The following is a 12,315-nucleotide window of genomic DNA, read 5'->3' as shown; positions in this document are numbered from 1 at the left end:
GCTCTATAAAGGCTTCATATACTATAGCTAAAAGACTTAAATGAAACTATTCCATCCCAAACCTTTAAATATCCAATTCAAATTAAGGCTATGAAGACTTGGTACAGCAATTAAGCAATTTAACAACAATAAAAAAAAATATTAGATACAACCATCAACGTTGCCATCACTAACAAATAACTAAATTTCAGATAACATACATTTTACTCTTCTCTGTTAAAAGAACTTTGCTGTGAATACTTAGGGATATTAAGTAATCATTACTATTTCATTTTTTTCTGGGAACTCTTAAAATGATTCCATTAAAAAGAAATCTGGTCTAATGGTGTCAACAAAATGTTACATTACCCTGATCTACTTTTAGAATTTTGACATACATACATAAGATAACTTAGGCAATCTCTTAGTACTTCAGTTTGCCATACCATAATTATCAACTTCATAGGGATGTTGTGAACTTTTACTTAATTGTGCTTATAAAACTTTCTGAGGTACACAGATGAAAGAGAGGTATAAGGCTCAGATGTAATTATTGCTATATACTTGATGGGGGAAAAAAAACACTTAAAAGCATTTAATAGTAACAACATGGATGAGATGGAGAACACTAGGGTAGGAAAAAGTTTGGTGATGGTGGTGGTGATAGAAAGTGCAATGAGGCTGTAGAAGCAGCATATATGAACAACGCTTTGAAGGAGTTTTGCTATTAAAAATTGTAGAGAAACAGCACTGTCGCTTGAGGGGGATGTGGGATCTTGAAAGGTTTTGTATTAAAATAGAGGAATACTACAGTAAATTGATATGCTGATGAGAAGGATTTAGGGAAGTAAAAATGCTGATAGGGAGAATTACAAAAGCAAAATCAATGATTACTAAGCACCTAGTAAATATATAAATCTGTTCGTACTGCTGGAAATGCAAAGACAATAAATATAAGATATGAACTAATTTAATAATTCTATTCCAACTATATTAAAAATCACAGGGGAAGACACTTTCTCCTTTCTTTTACGCTCTGTCGTGTCCGACTCTTTGTGACCCGTGGACTGTAGCCCACCAGGCTCCTCTGTCCATGGGATTCTCCAGGCAAGAATGCTGGAGTGGGGTGCCATTTCCTTCTCCAGGGGATCTTCCCAACCCAAGGATCGAACCCAGGTCTCCTGCATTGCAGGCAGACGCTTTAACCTCTGAGCCACCAGGGGAAGACACTACATATAATTAAATTAAAACTTCTTTAGAAGCAATATTAATCGTAATAGAGGCTGTCAGGCTAAAAATATGAAAGCAATGTTGACAAATTTTATGATGTGACAGCAATGTCCTTCTAAACTAAACGTGCAGTTTCACAGGATAGAAATAATGCCATACACAGCTCCTATTTGATTATGCACACTGAGGCTTAAATAGGATCAATATTAGACAAAAAGTAAAGCCAGCGATTTCAAAACACATATCCACTATACTTTCCTTTTTCCCTCCTCTGTATTGACCCATCTCCATTTTTGGATTTCCAGCACCACTCTATTCTATTACTTATCACTCTATTCAAAACTGAAAGCACTTCATATTATCAATCAATTATACAAATGGTTATCATTTCCAAAGTTCCATTCTTTCTGCCTATTAATTGTTGTTTTTCTTCAGTCACCAAGCTATGCTCAACTCTTCACGACACCATGGATAGCAGCATGCCCGGTCTTCCTATCCCCGACCATCTCCTGGAGTTTGTCCATTTTCCCTTGCCTCCTTAAAAAAGTTAATTTGAAAGTTATAAAGACAATTACTAATTATATATTAGTGTAAATTAATGTAGATAAGTTGCTCAAACACATTTGCATTTCAGGCTTTCTTCCCTCTAATCACAGCATCCTTTATCTCTGTATATTTTCATATTGTGACCTAGTCTAAAATATGAAGTAATATACTAATTAGGTACATAATATTCATAATATAAATAAGAACTTGAGAATGAGAAAAGTTAAGAGGGGCCAAGAGGTTAGTTTCAAAACTGCAAGCCATAAGGCCCTGTACTCTTTGTTACTGAAGGACGAAACATATGTCTTTCACTTTCCTGGTAACCAATGCAAAGATAAAATGACTGTCATAAACAACTTTTGTTTGTATGTATATATTATTCACAGTATTTATAAAGTGAAAAGAAATTATCTTAAAGAAAGCACAGCTCTTTTTTTTACTGTGACCTGAGGAAAGTCATTCTATTGAGCAGTCAAAAATATTCCAGCAATAAACCAAATAATGAGTTTTCAAGGACTATTTCTTTTTTTTTTTGATTATTTATTCATGTATTTACTTTTGGTTGTGCTGGGTCTTCGTTGCTGAGTGCTAGCTTTCTCTAGTTGCAGAGAAGAGCAGGGTCTACTCTTCACTGTGGTGTGTGTGCTTCTCACTGTGGTGCCTTCTCTTGTTGCAGAGCACAGGCTCCAGGCAGGTGGGCTCAGAATTTGTGGTGTGTGAACTCCAGGGTGCATGGGCTTCCATAGCTGTGGCACAGGGGTTTAGTAGCCACATGTCACTGACTCGACTGTGGGCTCACACTTGTTGTGGCACATAGGTTTTAGTTGCTCTGCAGCATGTGGAATCATTCCAGATCAAGAATCAAACCCAGCTCCCCTGCACTGGCAGGTGGATCCCTATCTACTGTACCACCAGAGAAGTCCCTGAAGGGCAGTTTCTTTTTACTTCCCTCAGAGACTGGCCTTTGGCATCATACAAGAGCATTTAAGCACCTAAAGCAATATGGTTCAATAATGTCACACATGAGTCTAATAAGAGATGAACTATACAGAGTGATATTCTTCATGTGTAGGGAACAAGGTATAAGGAAGGTTGAGAAGTGCTTGCAAACGAGACTCTCAACCAGGGCTGAACATTCTTGCAAACGAGATGTTCAGCTAAGAATCCTCTGTTTGTTCCCGTGGGAAAAGAACATTTTTTGCACACAAGGATGTTTCTCTGATTCCTCAAAAGGAACAGACCCAGGGACAAAACGGATTCTAAGTTGATAAGGAAGTTCCCCAAAACAGTCTTAGCTGCAGTAAATAAGTTAAGGTAAAGGTTATCTCGCCCTGCGCCTGCGCACTGTATAGTCACTAAATCATAGTGCTTGGCAACTTGCCCTGTAGATTGTTGTGCAAAAGATATAAAATAAAGCAGCTGTAAGAAGCAAGGAGTTAAAGTAAAAAGATTCAAACCACTCTGCAGTGTTGGTGTTTCATTCCGTCGCCAGCATTCATGTTTTTCTTTTCCCAAATATTAAAATCTTAGAAACCACAATGAATTTTTTAGACAGATAAAATTTACGTAACAACAAAATTTGCCATTTTAAACTAGAAAATTCAGGTTTTAGTATATTCACAATCTTGTACACCCATCACCATTATTTAATTCTAGAATATTTTCATCACTCCAGAAAAGACACCATACCAATTAAGTACTCATCACCCATTTTCTTCTCCACTCTCCCTCCCAGCCTCTGGTAACCACTGATCTGTCTCTATGAATTTGCCCATTCTGGACATCTCATACAAGTGGAATCATATAATGTATGACGTTTCCTGTCGGTCTTCTTTCATTTAGCATAATGTTTTCACAGCTCATCCATATTGTGACTTATGTCAGTACTTCATTACCTTGTGTGGCTGAATAATATCCCATTATATGCATACTTTATTTATCCATTCATCAGTTAATAAACATTTTGGTTGTTTCCACCTTGGGGCTATTATAAATAACACTATGAATATTCATGTACAAGTTTTCATGTGGATATAAATTTTCAGTTCTCTTAGATATATACCTAGAAATATAAGTTGGTCATATGGTAGCTCTCTGTTTACCTTATTAATTGAAAAACTATTTTCCAAAGTAGCTACACTATTTTTTACATTCCCACAAACAGTATATGAGACTTCCATGTACTCCAACCTCGCCAACACTTATCTTTCATTGTTTTTGTCTTTTTATAGTTCTCTTAGTAGATATGAAGTATTATCTCATTGTGTTTTGATTTGCATTTCCTGATGCTGTACACCTTTTCAAGTGCCTACTGGCATTGTATACATTCTTTAGAGAAACGTTAAAATCTTTTGCCCTGTCTTTAATTGGTTTCTTTATCATCTCTGTTGTGGAGTTCACACTATGAACACTGTTGTGTTCATAATGAAATTTTAAAGATTGTGATCTGTTACCAGTTTTTAAAATGAGTGACAAAACATAAAAGAATATAATTTGTGAAAATGAAGATTGCAGATTAAAACTATTAACACCTGGTAGCAGAAAACACATCTTGATATTATAAGCATCTACTGTATAACATACATCAATGTCAAACTAAATCCTTTAACTGCTTGCAAATTCTCTTCCTCCTCAACATCAAATGTACTACTACGTAGTTAATAAACAGTTGATGTCCATAAAGAAGCATATTGTTTTAACATTCACAAAACCTGGCAACTGTTAAATAATCAGAAAATAAGGTGGATATTAAAACAATTTGCAAGAGTTCAAAAGAAAGTAACAAAAGAAATAGAGTTTGAAAAGTAAAAGCACATAAAACTTGCATGTTCACTGAGTTCTTATGCAGACTGAAAAGCTTAAAAAAATAAAAGTTCTCCTGGAGCTTTAAAGGCAATGTTAGTTTGATTTATCCAACAACATTCAAGAACATGCCAATCCCTATATAACTCTGTTCTGAGTAGGTAACATTTTTCTTTAAAGTTCTAGGAACAGAATGGGCTTACCAGGTGGCATAGCAGTAAATAATTCATCTGCCAATTCAGGAGACTCAAGTTTGATCCCTGGGTCAGGAAGATCCTCTGGAGTAGAAAATGGCAACCCACCCCAGTATTCTTGTCTGAAAACTTCCAAGGACAGAGGAGTCTGGTGGGCTACTCTGTGAAGTCACAAAGAGTCGGACATGACTGAGCACTGTGGACAGCATTATGAAAAGGAAGGAATAAGTACCTTACTGATCATTAAACTAGTTAACCAGATTCAGTCACCAGTCGGAATGTATAATAAAAAGGATGGTGAAAGCAACACTTTTGAGTTACCTGATTGTGAATCTTAGGAGCTGGAATTTTAAGCAAACACTGAATTTGCTAGGAGAAGAGGACAAGATTATGCAAAGTTGCTAAGCATCATCACTTGAATATTTTTGTTGCTGTTGTTCAGCCACTCAGTCATGTTCAACTGTTTGTGATCCCATGGACTACAGCACAGCAGGCTTCCCTGTCCTTCATCATTTCCAGGAGCTTGTTCAAATTCATGTCCATTGAGTCGTGATGCCATCCAACCATCTCATCCTGTGTCATCCCCTTCTCCTGCCTTCAGTCTTTCCCAGCATCAGGGTCTTTTCCAGTGAGTCAGTTCTTCACATCAGGTGGCCAAAGTATAGGAGCTTCAATGCAGCATCAGTCCTTCTAATGAATATTCAGGACTGATTTCCTTTAGGATGGACTGGTTGGATCTCCTTGCAGTCCAAAGGACTCTCAAGAGTCTTCTCCAACACCACAGTTCAAAAGCATCAATTCTTTGGCCTTCATCCTTCTTTATGGTCCAACTCTCACATCCACACATGACTACTGGAAAAATCATACATAGCTTTGACTATATGGACCTTTGTCGGCAAAGTGATGTCTCTACTATTTGAAGTGCCTAGGTTTATCATAGCTTTTCTTCCAAGGAGCAAGTGTCTTTTTAATTTTATTGCTACAGTCATCATCTTCAGTGATTTTGGAGCCCAAGAAAATAAAGTCTGTTACTATTTCCATTGTTTGCCCATCTATTTGCCATGAAGTGATGGGACTACATACCATAATCTTAGTTTTGTAAATGTTGAGTTTTAAGCCAGCTTTTTCACTCTCCTCTTTCACCTTCATCAAAAGGCTCTTTAGCCCTCAATATCTAAGTTTTATTAAATATAATTTTAATTGACTCCTGTCATACTAAATAAATTTTATTATGCTATTTCCTCTTTTTTCCTTACATCAGGGTTTCTATAACCTACTCCCTAATAATATTTGGAATGCCAGGCAACATTTATCAAGTAATAATTAAATATACATCATCATAACTCATAACAAGCAAGTGGTATCTTATATCTCCAACATATATTTGTGATATTATCAGTGATACATATTTGTTACATATTAATACCATTCAGCTTTGTCCTCAAAACAATTTAAAAATATGGTTTAAATGAAAAATAGATTATTGTTCTTAAAACTGCTAGTGAATTAAAGAAACCTAAAATTGTAATATATATTTCAAACATATAGCTGCCTTTAGTTTCTAACAATTAGGAAGTTAGCTATTCAGTATGAAATGATGACTATTTTTAGAGCAATTCAGAGACTAACCACTGGCAGGCTTCCCAGGTGATGCCAGTGGTAACAACCCAACTGCCAATGTAGGAGACATAACAGAGGCCAATCGATCCCTGGGTCAGGAAGACTCCCTGGAGGAGGGCATGGCAACCCACTCCAGTATTCTTGCCTGGAGAATCCCATGGACAGAGGAGTCTGGTGGGCTAAAGTCCCTGGTGTTGCAAAGAGTTGAACACGACTGAAGCAATTTAACACATATGCATGCACAAAATATGTAGACTGTGGTCTTCCTATTCCTATAATATATATAAACAAATGGGCAAAGAAGCTTCAGTAAAGACACAAAACAGACAATGCTAAACTTCTGTAATCATATACTTCATTAGCAAGTTTTCTAATATAAACCAGAAAGAGTATAATAAGATGCAAATAAATGCCTGTTCTTTGAAATAGCTGGATTATTTAAGAGTTTTAAAAATAAAAATATTTAAAATTCTCATGATAAAAATGTATTTTTTGATTCAAAATTTAAACATAATTTCATGTGTCTATTTGCTTTACTGTCATAATATTTTTAAAATGTATGTAATTAAAAATGTCATCATTTAAAGCAATTAATTCCTCTGGGAGATAATTTTTTGGTTATCTACCTTATTTCAAAGAAGCCAGGTGAATACATATAGATACAAAAAAGTTCCATAATAAAATAATAGGCATTATATAGTGTCTAATACACATATAGGTTTACAGTACACATCGGTTAAACTAAGTTGAGTATTTTATCTGTCTCATCTTCCTATGAGGTGCAATAATCAGTTATTTGGAGGATAAAGGTACTGGCTCTTTGGTTTAAAACTTAAAATGCGCTTACTTAGAAGTCAACTTCACTTTAGAAAATGGGCAATTTCATTCCAGCATTTTAAATAAAATTTCACTGCATAGAAAAGGACAAGAGATTTAAAACAAAACAAAACAAAAAGTAGAATACTACTCTATTTGAAAATCTCCCCTATATACCACCCTAAGGGGATGGTGATTGTGTGTGTGTGTGTGTGTGTGTGTGTGTGTGTGTGTGTGTGTGTGTGTGTGTGTGTGTTCTCAATCCCGTGGGATTCTCTGACCCCATGGACAGTGACACCACTTAAAATTACCTTCTTTCTGTCATTTATGCCAGCAGGACATTTCTTACTCTTTGTCTCTCTGTCTTCTTTCCTTTTGTCAAGTAAAAAGCAACTTCTTCCTGAAACCCTTTTCTAATTCTGTCACCTACCTTCAACCCCAGTTCCAACTCCCAGCACTCCTTGCAGCCTAGATGAGTACGGTAATCTTAATATCCAGTAAGATGTGGTACATATAAGTCCAAGAGATAAGACTAACTTATCTCATATTGTTAGGAATTTTTTTTATTAGTACGTATCCTTTCACTAGAATTCAAGTTCCATATAAGCGACGGTTAGGTCCAATATATGGTCTTCTCTGGTACGTCAGTGGTAAAGAACCCTCTTGCCAATGCAGGGGACGTGGGTTCAATCCCTGGGTTGGAAAGATCCCCTGGAGAAGGAAATGAGAACCCACTCCAGTATTCTTGCCTGGGAAATTCCATGGACAGAGGAGGCTGCTGGGCTACATACAGTCCATGGGGATGCAAAAAGAGTTGGACATGACTTAGTGACTAAACAACATCTAAAATATAATAGATGTTTGTGGTATAATAACAAATAAACATTTAGTCTATCTCTAAGAATGTCATTTCTAGCTGGCATTGAAAGTGAGGGCAGTCTTACGGGACAGAAACCTCAATCTGTGGAATTTGTACTTATGAATAGTTTGTGTATAAAATAAATTAAATTCCTGGAGAACCAGTTGGTACTGGAAAATTGGAGAATGCATTGTTGTTGTTTTTTTTTTTTTGGGGGGGGGGTAGTTGCGGAGAAACAGGGTTTCCCTGGTGGCTCAGTGGTAGAGAATCTGTTGGGCAATGCAAGAGACACAGTATAAATCCCTGGTCCAGGAAGACCCCACGTCCTGAAGCAAATAAGCCTGCGTGCCACAACTTCTCAGCCTGTAAAGTAGAGTTCACGAGCCACAACTACTGAGCCCATGTGCTGTAACTACTGAAGCCCAGACACCTAGAGCTGAACCCCACAACAAGAGAAGCCACCTCAATAAGAAGACCGTGTACCACAATAGAGAGAAGTCCCTGCTCACTGCAACTAGAGAAAGCCTGAGCAACAACGAAGAAGCAGCACAGCCAAACATAAATAAATTAAATTAAAACAAAAAACACCAACAATTATACTCAATACATTTCCTATGGACCAATGAAGGAGTGAAAACCAAATAAAAAGGAAGTAAATAACACATTTATTAACATGTATAGTTATTTTGTGTCACTTTTTACAGTTTAATTTTCCTTTTTTCTATTCCTTTATAACCAGTTTTTCCACATAGACAATGCTTGCTTTTATCATTTATGTTTGTTTTAATATAAGCACTTTCTTTTAAACTGATTATTACTTTCAAATTTACCAAAAGTTATACCAAAACATATTATCAAAAGCAAAAATCTGATTCTCCTTTATGAAAGAGAATTTACCATGGGTTAAGTCTGACTTACATACCCTTTATATTATTTATCAAAAGCAACTTAAGAATAAGGATTGTGTTTCCAAGAATCTTCTTTTCCAGAGATTAACAGAGTACTGGGACAAGAAGGTTACTTACCAACTAGCTTCTTTTACAATATTTCTTTTTCTCTTCCAGCTAGTTATTGTAAAAGAAAAAAGTTATGGATCTTACTACAAAACTGGGGGGAAAAAAAGAACTGGATGGGAGAGAGGAATAAGGAATAGATTGAATTTGGCTAAAGAATATTTTAAGTAGATCTCAAGAAAGTAATTTCAGATTAAAACAAACAAACAAAAAAAACCCTGAAAGGTTAACAAGACCACACAGAAGTAAGACATGAAAGGAGAATCTGATGCAAGAAATCCGATAGTAAGAGACCAAGAGCTGCTAAAACAATCTTGAAAAAAAACAGAGGGCTCACACTTTTTGCTTTCAAAACTTACTACAGATCTACACCAATCAAAGCAGTGTGATATTGCCATAATTCTGTATATTTAGATCAATGAAATGAAATTGAGAATCAAGAAGAAAATCTTTAATTTTATGACAACTGATAACTGACATCAGTACCAAAACAATTCAGTGGTGGAAAGAATGTCTTTTTCAACAAAAACTGGTGACTAACTGGATAATCCAAAGCAAAGGACTAAAGTTGAATCCCCTAGTCACACCATTATAACTACTACTGTGGGCAGGAATCCCTCAGAAGAAATGGGGTAGCCACCATAGTCAATAAGAGAGTCCAAAATGCAGTACCTGGATGCAATCTCAAAAATGACAGAATGATCTCTGTTCGTTTCCAAGGCAAACCATTCAATATTACAGTAATCCAAGTCTATGCCCCGACCAGCAATGCTGATGAACCTAAAACTGAATGGTTCTATGAAGACATACAAGACCTTCTAGAACTAATACCCAAAAAAAGATGTCCTTTTCATTACAGGGGACTGGAATGCAAAAGTACAAACGCAAGACATACCTGGAGTAACAGGCAAATTTGGCCTTGGAGAAAAGAATGAAGCAGGGCAAAGGATAATAGAGTTTTGATAAGAGAATGCACTGGTCATAGCCAATACCCGTTTCCAACAATACAAGAGAATACTCTACACATGCACAGGTGGTCAACACCGAAATCAGACTGATTATATTCTTTGCAGCCAAAGATGAAGAAGCTCTATACAGTCAGCAAAAACAAGACCGGATTCAGATCATGAAATCCTTACTGCAATATACAGACTTAAATTGAAGAAAGTAGAGAAAACCACTAGAATATTCAGGTATGATATAAATCAAATCCCTTACGATTATACAGTGGAACTGACAAATAGATTCAAGGGATTAGATCTGATAAGAGTGCCTGAAGAACTACAGACAGAGGTTCGTGACACTGCACAGGAGGCAGGGATCAAAACATTCCCAAGAAAAAGAAATGCAAAAAGGCAAAATGGTTGTCTCAAGGGGACTTAAAATGGCTGAGAAAAGAAGAGGAGCTATAGGCAAAGGAGAAAAGGAAAGATATACCCATTTGAATGCAAAGTTCCAAAGAATAGCAAGGAGTGATAAGAAAGCCTTCCTCAGTGATCAATCCAAAGAAAATGCAAGGAAAATAATAGTTTGGGAAAGTCTAGAGATCTCTTCAAGAAAATTAGAGATACCAAGGGAACATTTCATGCAAAGATGGGCACAATAAAGGACAGAAATGCTATGGACCTAACAGAAGCAGAAGATATTAAGAAGAGGTGGCAAGAATATACAGAAGAACTATACAAAAAAGATCTTCACAACCCAGACAATCATGATGGTATGCTCAACAAACTAGAGCCAGACATTCTGGAACGTGAAGTCAAGTGGGCCTTAGGAAGCACCACTACGAACAAAACTAGTGGAAGTGATGGAATTCCAGTTGAGCTATTTCAAATCCTAAAATATGATGCTGTGAAAGTGCTGCACTCAATATGCCAGCAAATTTGGAAATCTCAGCAGTGGGAACAGGATTGGAAAAGATCTTTTCATTCCAATCCCAAAGAAAGGCAATACCAAAGAATGCTCAAACTACCACACAATTGCACTCATTTTACATGCTAGTAAAGTAATGCTCAAAACTCTCCAAGTGAGGCTTTAATAGTATGTGAACCATGAACTTCCAGATTTTCACACTGGCTTTAGAAAAGGCAGAGGAACCAGAGATAAAATTGCCAACATCCACTGATCACTGACAAAGCAAGAGACTTCCAGAAAAATATCTACTTCTGCTTTATTGACTACACCAAAGCCTTTGACAGTGTGGACCACAACAAACTGTGGAAAATTCTTAAAGAGATGGGAATACCAGACCACCTAACCTGTCTCTTGAGAAATCTGTATGCAGGTCAAGAAGCAACACTTAGAAATGGACATGAAACAACAGACTGGTTCCAAATAGGGAAGGGAGTACGTCAAGGCTATATATTGTCACCCTGCTTATTTATATGCAGAGTACATTATGAGAAATGATGGGCTGGATGAAGCACAAGCTGGAATCAAGACTGCCGGGAGAAATATCAATAATCTCAGATATGCAGATGACACCACCCTCTTGGCAGAAAGTGAAGAACTAAAAAGCCTCTTGATGAAAGTGAAAGAGGAGACCGAAAAAGTTGGCTTAAAGCTCAACATTCAGACAGCTAAGATCATGGCATCCAGTCCCATCACTTCATGGGAAATAGATGGGGAAACAGTGGAAACAGTGACAGGCTTTATTTTGGGGGGCTCCAAAATCATGCAGATGGTGATTGCAGCCATGAAATTAAAAGATGCTTACTACTTGGAGGAAAAGCTATGAACAACCTAGACAGCATATTCAAAAGCAGAGACATTACTTTGTCAACAAAGGTCCGTCCAGTCAAAGCTATGGTTTTTCCAGTAGTCATGTATGGATGTGAGAATAGGACTATATAGAAAGCTGAGTGTAGAAGAATTGATGCTTTTGAACTGTGGTGTTGGAGAAGACTCTTGAGAGTCCCTTGGACTGCAAGGAGATCCAACCAGTCCATCCTAAAGGAAATCAGTCCTGAATATTCATTGGAAGGACTGATGTTGAAGCTGAAACTCCAATACTTTGACCACCTGATGTGAAGAACTGAGTCATTGGGAAAGACCCTGATGCTGGGAAAGATTGAAGGCAGGAGGAGAAGGGGATGACAGAGGATGAGATGGTTGGATGGCATCACTGACTCAATGGACATGAGTTTGAGTAAACTCTGGGAATTGGCAATGGATAGGGAGGCCTGGCATGCTGCAGACCATGGGGTAGCAAAGAGTCAGACATGACTGAGCAACCAAAGTGAACTGATGTCACACC

This window comes from Capricornis sumatraensis, chromosome 3 (genome assembly GCF_032405125.1).
Source record: "Capricornis sumatraensis isolate serow.1 chromosome 3, serow.2, whole genome shotgun sequence".
Lineage (NCBI taxonomy): Eukaryota > Metazoa > Chordata > Mammalia > Artiodactyla > Bovidae > Capricornis > Capricornis sumatraensis.
This window is presented reverse-complemented; position numbering follows the sequence as displayed.